The following is a 7497-nucleotide window of genomic DNA, read 5'->3' as shown; positions in this document are numbered from 1 at the left end:
TGACTTGACAGCGGTCAACGTCCTTCTTTTATAGGCTCGCTCTCACGTCTGTTTGTTCTACGCGCCAAAGTAGGCGCACACATGCACTCAGCATCGGCAGTGCTGTCTCTCTTCCCTCTTCTCACCGGCCGCGCGTCCCCATTGGTCAGAGGTCGGGGGTCGCATCGAATTCTGGCGTGGCGCCATCGTGGCGGCGTCGCCGACGTCCGAGTGCAGAGGAGGGGGATATGTTTTAGCGCACGCAAGGCTTCCCCCTCTTCCCCCGGTTAACAGTAGAAACGACTGGCACGTTCTAGAGAAATCGGCGTGGATGACTCATTCCCTCGGCGCACGCCGCGTCGGTGAGCGGTGGTGGAGGGGAGAGGGCGCACACGCACACAGGCTAGGCGCTCCGCGGGGATTTCCTCCTCCCCCGTTCGGCTAACGCCGGCGAGACGTCGTGCGCGCGGCGGCGTTTTTCTTTGTATGTTTCAAAAATGAGCCGAATTTTGTGACAGCCGGGATCGGACCCGTGTCTTTCGGGTCTGCAGCGCTGTAACCACTGAGCTACCGCGGCGGCTTAAGAATCTAACCAGAAAAGGGAAGAATACAGGCCTTTGTTGCCTTTGTCCTCCTTCAACTTCTCAGTTCAGTGGATAGCAAACACGAGACTGTTAGTTTATGTCGTCATGAATCGTGAGCGTGCCAGTAGCCGCGTTTACATGACGCAATAGCAGCGCATCGCGTCAACTTTTTAGCGCATCGAATTCATGTAAACGGTGATAATGCGCTAGGAAAGCGCGTCGCATCAGTCCGCCAGACAGGGGTAGATCGAGAATGACAAGCCGACTTCAGAGGTGAATGGAAACAAGTCTGGAGGCGAAAGCAGACTTCCCTCAAGATGGGGGTGGATGGACCCCTCTGCCGCGTGCAAAGGGGCGAAGGATATCACTGTCCCGCCACACTTGGTGGGGTACGTGTAAACAGTAGCGCATCGGCCCCGCAAGACACGCTAGGATATGCAATGCGCTACTGTCGCATTCTTGTACACGCGGCTTGTGATGTGCCCGAACACCCTTCCGACAAGTGAGGAAAGAGCGTTGGCGGGGGGCAGCCTTGTCACATGACCACAACTCGCCTCGCCCTCTTCCCTTTTGTGTTCAGAGCAGAGGGATGCGCGAACGCGAGTAGCAAGTCCAAGCAGGTGCTGGTGAAGAGAAGGCACCAGAGAGAAAAAACTTTATTGTAAAAGGAATTCGGGGCGCGCCCCAGGGTCCCCGCACGACCCCACTGCACTCAAGTGTTTATGTTCCTAAGGTCCATAGCACTGGCAGCCCGGCCGGTGGCGATGGTGTGCACGGCCGGGTCCTCCGAGCGCAGCACGGTCTCCCAGTCCTCCCAGGTCTTGAAGTTCTCTAGCTCCCGCGGGGGAGGGTCCGCCGATCAGAGGGAAATGATGTGGAGGGAAGAGACGAAGGGTTCTGGGCATATAGCGCATGCCGGAGTGGGGAAGGATGGATGATTGTGGGCTAGGGCAAGGGGTGAGGGAAGAGAGTGTGTCTGTAGTCTGCGCCAGAGCGTTGCTTGTTTGTTATCTAGGGAGGGGTGCAGCGGGGGGGGGGGGGTAGAGCTGGCGTGAGGTTCTGTAGGCCTGCGTCAGCTCGCTGAATGAGTGCATGCGCTCCTTCGTGAATCCCCGATCCGAGGCCATCTGAGCCCGGTTTAAAGAACCTCGGGCTAAAAGGTTTGCGGCCTCGTTTCCGGGATTCCCGGAGTGCGCGAGCACCCATATCAGCTCCACTTGGCGGGGTTGGGGTGCATCGGGTGAGTCCAGTATGCCAAAAGCAGGGACATGGAGTCGGCCTCGCGCAAAATTTAGGATCGCAGTTTTATACTGCTGTCACACGGGCACTTTCGATCGCGATCGGTCTCCAGCGCGGTTGAAGTTTCAAGCGCGATCGACATGGACAGCTGCTACACGTATCCACTCGATCCCGATCAACTAGTTGAATTGCTACATACGAGATGGCGCTGCGCCTACTGTCATCATCGCTATCGATTTCTAATCAATTAAAAATAGCAATCGTTAATAAAAATTTTATTGTGAAAATTTCAAACTATGAGCAGAAAAAGCAGCTTAATTACTTTCTGCTGCAACCAGCAGTGGACTTGATAGCGAACCGCAGCAAAACAACGCTCGGTGCACGCGTGAATGGTAGCGCCATCTAGTGACATGGCACCAAAGCACATCAACTCTGTGATGAAGTTTTCTTCCATAATTACTGGTAGCTAGGGTCTGTGCATGGCAAGCCTTTTTTTCGTTCGAAGAAGAAAAACTGCAAATAGTAGAAAATGTAACAACTAACTAAAAGCAAGACAACTGCTTCGCAAGGTGTCGCTCTTGCGAGGTAAACACACTGCATTTAGTTAGGCCTCAGAGCTTGAAAATCGCAAAATTATCTGAAAAACAGGGGCTAGTTATCGCTTAAACTTGTACGCGTGGGAGAGAGTGTGCGAAATAAGAGCGAACCGCTACCATTTGAGGGAGCTATCGCGTCGAAGAATCCAGCGGTGACATGTATTTATTCCGAAGCGAGCGAGCAGGCCGCCGCCATCTTGTCAACGCATCCCCTCGATCATGCTTGATGCGCTCGAGCTGGATCGCGGTCGATCGCAATTGAATTCGCCGTGTAGCAACGCCGGATCTGCATCGAGTTTGATTGCGATCGACTCGATCGCGATCGAAAGTGCCCGTGTTGACAGCAGTATTAAAGTCACTTAAAATGTACCGGACTTCCGTGCGGGTGAGAGCAAGTGCAATGGCGGCGTCCTCTGCAGCCTCTTGGGAGGTGTCTGGAGGGAGAGGTAGTGTGAGGAGGGCGGATAAAGAGGAGTCCACCACAGCTGCTGTCACTTCATCACCCGTGCAGGCAGCAAAGAGAGAAAGAGAGAGAAAGGAATTTTAATGAGGGAAAGGTGGAGAGGTCGGGGCAGCAAAGAATGCACTAAAGAGTCAATCTCCTCCTCGTACAAAGCACTTTTGTGGGTAGAGCAGGAAGTGAAAACGCATTCTATGAACGAGGGTTTTTGTTGGAGAATATCTTCCTATAAGCCAGAATTCCTGCCATTTTTCAAGCTGTCATGTATGAAAGCAAAGAGAGCAAGTTGAGAGAAAAAAACTGACGCCAACCAATATTTTAATTTTGCCCAACGTTTCGGGACCAACTCGGTCCCTTCTTCAGGGGTGACTAAAGTGTGCCAGCGAAGCGGGGTGTTCCCTTCGGTCTCCCATTGTTAGCACGTGGTGGAGTCCACGAACGTACGCAGAGGGGAGCGTTCCTGGAGTTCTATTCATCGCCGCCTTTGTGAGCCGGATGTGGCATGACTCCACATGTCGCCTCTTGAACAGGTTTGGCTCCACGGTCAAGACGCTCACCTCCTCGAAGGCTATTGGGTGGTCGGCGCGCTCGCAGTGTTCGGCGAGGGGGTTGGCTTCCGAATTCATTAGCCGGACGTCATTATTGTGTTGCCTTATTCTTTGGGGGAGGTTTTTTGTTTCGCCGACGTATGCAGCCGGGCACTTGAAGCACGGGTTTTTGTAAATGACACCCCGTTGTTTTTCTCTGGGGACGCGGTCGTTCGGTCGTGGTAAGAAGCGGCTTATTGTCGAAACAGGTGTGTGAGCAACGTAGATTCCATATTTTCCCAGAATGCGTGCAAGTGCCTCGCTTCTGGGAAAATATGGAATCTACGTTGCACACAAACGTGTTTCGACAATAAGCCGCTTCTTACCACGACCGAACGACCACGTCCCCAGAAAAAAACAACCGGGTGTCATTTACAAAATCCCATGCTCCAAGTGCCCGGCTTCATCCAAGTGCCCGGCAGTCCTTGACTGGTGTTGGTGTGTTTTAGTGCACGCATCTGCGCGGCCCGTGGCGCGGGCGTCTACAGCAAGGAGGTTTCGGCGCGCTGGTCTACAATGGTTCACGCATGCGCGCGCGGCGGGGCCAGATATCACCGCACGCTATCACGTGGCGTGATCAAGGGGGGACAGAATCTCCCTCCACTTTTTATGATTTATTAACTTATCACTGATCCTGCCCGCCACTCCGCCACACGGCAAATATTCTTGATCTCGTCCTAACAACTAACCCTGAGGTTTGTTCCGATATCTTGCATTTACAAGGCCTATCCGATCATGACATCATCACCGGGTGAATTAACTCTGCACTGCAATCGTTTTCGGAGGACTTCCTAGCTCACTCTTCATCTCGCTCAGTCGAAACAAATTGGAAATCACTTAAAGACATATTGACTAATCTTGTTGACAACTTTGTGCCAGTCATCACCATCAGATATCATAAAAATGCACCATGGTTCACAAATCGCCTTCGTCGTCTTAATAATAAGAAAAAACGCTTGTACCGCCAAGCAGTCAAAACAGGTCTTCCATCATCATGGACAAAGTACAGGCATTGCGATCACGAATATCAGTCACTGCTTAAAACAACTCGTCATCATTTATTCAGTCACGACCTGTCCACAATGTTAACCAATAACTCTCATAGATTCTGGCACGTGATCAATCCGAGTTCCCGCCCCGAAATCGTACTGTCACGTGCTTCCACAGACCCTCGACGGAAGAAGCAGAAGATGGACTGACCAGCAGGGAGAAAGGAAGAGAAAGAGCTGAAGGACGTCTACCCGCTTCCACGAATAGATGACGCAATTGATTGTCTAGCCGCCGCGGTGGCTCAGCGGTTACGGTGCTCGGCTGCTGTCCCGAAAGACGCGGGTTCGATCCCGGCCGCGGCGGCTAGAATTTCTTTGGAGGAGAAATTCTAGAGGCCCGTGTACTGTGCGATGTCAGTGCACGTTAAAGAACCCCAGGTGGTCGAAATTTCCGGAGCCCTCCACTACGGCGTCTCTCATAGCCTTAGTTGCTTTGGGACGTTAAACCCCATAAACCAAACCAAACCAAACCAATTGATTGTCTGCACTCCGCTTCATACTTTTCTTCTATTGATTTGAGATCCAGCTACTGGCAAATCCCCATGCACGCTGCAGATAGAGAAAAAAACGGCATTCATAACACCAGACGGACTAACGTTACGCCTTTCGGATTATGTAATGCACCTGCAACATTCGAGCGGCTCATGGATACAATCCTGCGTGGCCTTAAGTGGCATATTTGTTTATGTTATTTGGACGACGTTGTAATTTTTGGCAAAACGTTTAGTGAGCACAACAGCCGGCTGGATATTGTGCTTGATTGCATGGAACGAGCTGGCCTTATCCTCAATTCCAAGAAATGTCATTTTGGGAACCGTGAAACAATTGTTCTTGGTCATTCAGTTGATAAAGGTGTTCGACCAGATCCAAAGAAAATTGAAGCTCTCAAAAGTTTTACGGTTCCTCAATCAGTGAAAGAGCTGCAGAGTTTTTTAGGGCTCTGCTCGTACTTTCGACGCTTTATAGCTAGGTTTGCGGACATCGCTTACCCACTCACGTGTTTGCTGCATAAAACTGCACCGTTCAATATGACCAGCGAATGTGACGCAGCTTTCCGACATCTGAAATTTCTTTTGACCTCGGGCCCCGTCCTACGCCACTTCTGCCCATCTGCACCAATTGTAGTGCACACTGATGCAAGTGGTATCGGTATCGGCGCTGTACTTATACAACGCCATGGTCACGATCAGCACGTGGTAGCATATGCCAGCCGTTCATTGAGTAAGAGGGAAAGAAATTACACGGTTACTGAGCAAGAATGTCTTGCCGTTGTTTTCGCTGTACAGCGCTTCCGCTCCTATCTGTACGGGAATGCTTTCACCGTCGTGACCGACCACCACTCGCTTTGCTGGCTAGTGAGTCTTCGTGACCCCTGTGGCCGGCTTGCTCAATGGGCTTTGCGCCTACAAGAATTTAATTTCACTGTGGTGCATAAAAGCGGCCGTAAACACTCAGATGCCGATTGTCTTTCCCGTTTGCCGCTTCAAACGACTGATGACGACGCAGACAACTTTGATGAATACTTGGCGTCACTTTCACAAGCCTTCCCCGATCTTCAAGTTTTCCGAACTGAGCAACGCAAAGACCAAACATTAGGCTCTTTGTTTGAGCCGACGGAAAGGAGGCCCACCTACCCAGAAGACGTGGTTCGTCAGCAGCGAGATCCTGGCTCCAGCCAACGTCGCGACTTTGTTCGCCAGGACTTTTATGGCGGTCGCTGGCGCTCTCAACCTTTGTGCTACCGGTGTGGCATTGCAGGGCATATCGCTAGATATTGCCGCCGTCGTTTCCCGACTTCTCAAGACTGCCAACCCCCGGCGCCTACTTACGGACAACTGCACACCGCGCAGCAGCGACCCCCAACGTCCGCTTGGGGCCCGTACCGTCCGAGCAATTTGCGGAGTTCATCACCTGCATCTGACCGCAGTGTAGCGCCGCCACCTCAGCGCCAACGGCGGTCACCTTCTCCTCGACGTCGTGCATCCCCTCCGCCTCCGGGAAACTAGGAGGCGCGGCCGATGGAGGTGAGGCCGCCGGCGAGTCGATGACGTCCAATATACCTCTGCCCGTCATTATGTTGAAGAATAAACTGGAAGTGTTTATTGATGGTGTGAGAACAATGGCTCTTGTGGACACTGGTGCTACCGTATCCGTTATGAGTTTGAGGTTTAAGAACCGTTTAGGTAGGAAAGTGATGTTTAGTGGTGACCGTGCAGCGTTATTCCGTGGTGTCGGTGGTGAACCTTTGGTTCCGCTTGGTGTGTGTGCTTCGGATGTTGTTATTGGTGGTCGAACGTTTAGAACAGAATTCGCAATGCTACCACAGTCAACGCATGATGTGATTCTTGGGATTGATTTTCTGCAAGAGTGTGGTGCAACTTTAGACTGTCGTACGGGAGAAATTGCTTTGAATTCTTCACTACTTTCAGCTCTTGTGGATAACTCGACACCGGATTTTGGAGCATTTGCGGTGGAAGAAGACACTATTGTACCAGCATTCTCCGCAGCATTCGTGCGGCTTTCCTCTATTCACAATCAGTGCGAATCTTTTGAAGCTGTGGTAGAGCCTACGACACTCGCCTGCTCTAAGAAGAGTATCGTCGTGCCTCGTTGCGTCGTTCACGTGGTGAGAGGCCGTACCGAGCTGTGGACAGTGAACCACTCTGAAGAGCCAGCTGTGTTGCCCCGGGGCCTCAAACTCGCCCGTTTCGAGGAAGGTGTGTCAGGTTCCGTCGCGACGTTAACCAACTCTGTCAGTGAGCAGCACGTGAAAAGAGATATGGAGACCCAAGTTAAGGCTAAGATTAATCAGGCTCTTCCCACAACCGAGCGTCGCACTCTAGTGGAACTCCTTCTGAAGCACGTGACAGTACTAACTAATCCTGACGGTGATCCAGTAACTGAAACAGAGTGTGCACAGCTTCTTAAGGACGCATTCGTCTCAGTGTTCGCCCATGAAGACACCACTTCCTCGCCCATGTTACAGCCATCTTCCGTCACTTC

This window comes from Amblyomma mixtum, chromosome 4 (genome assembly GCF_055824585.1).
Source record: "Amblyomma mixtum isolate Tamu chromosome 4, ASM5582458v1, whole genome shotgun sequence".
NCBI classification, from domain to species: Eukaryota; Metazoa; Arthropoda; class Arachnida; order Ixodida; family Ixodidae; genus Amblyomma; species Amblyomma mixtum.
The sequence above is the reverse complement of the archived record's forward strand: the minus strand, read 5'-3'. Positions refer to the sequence as shown.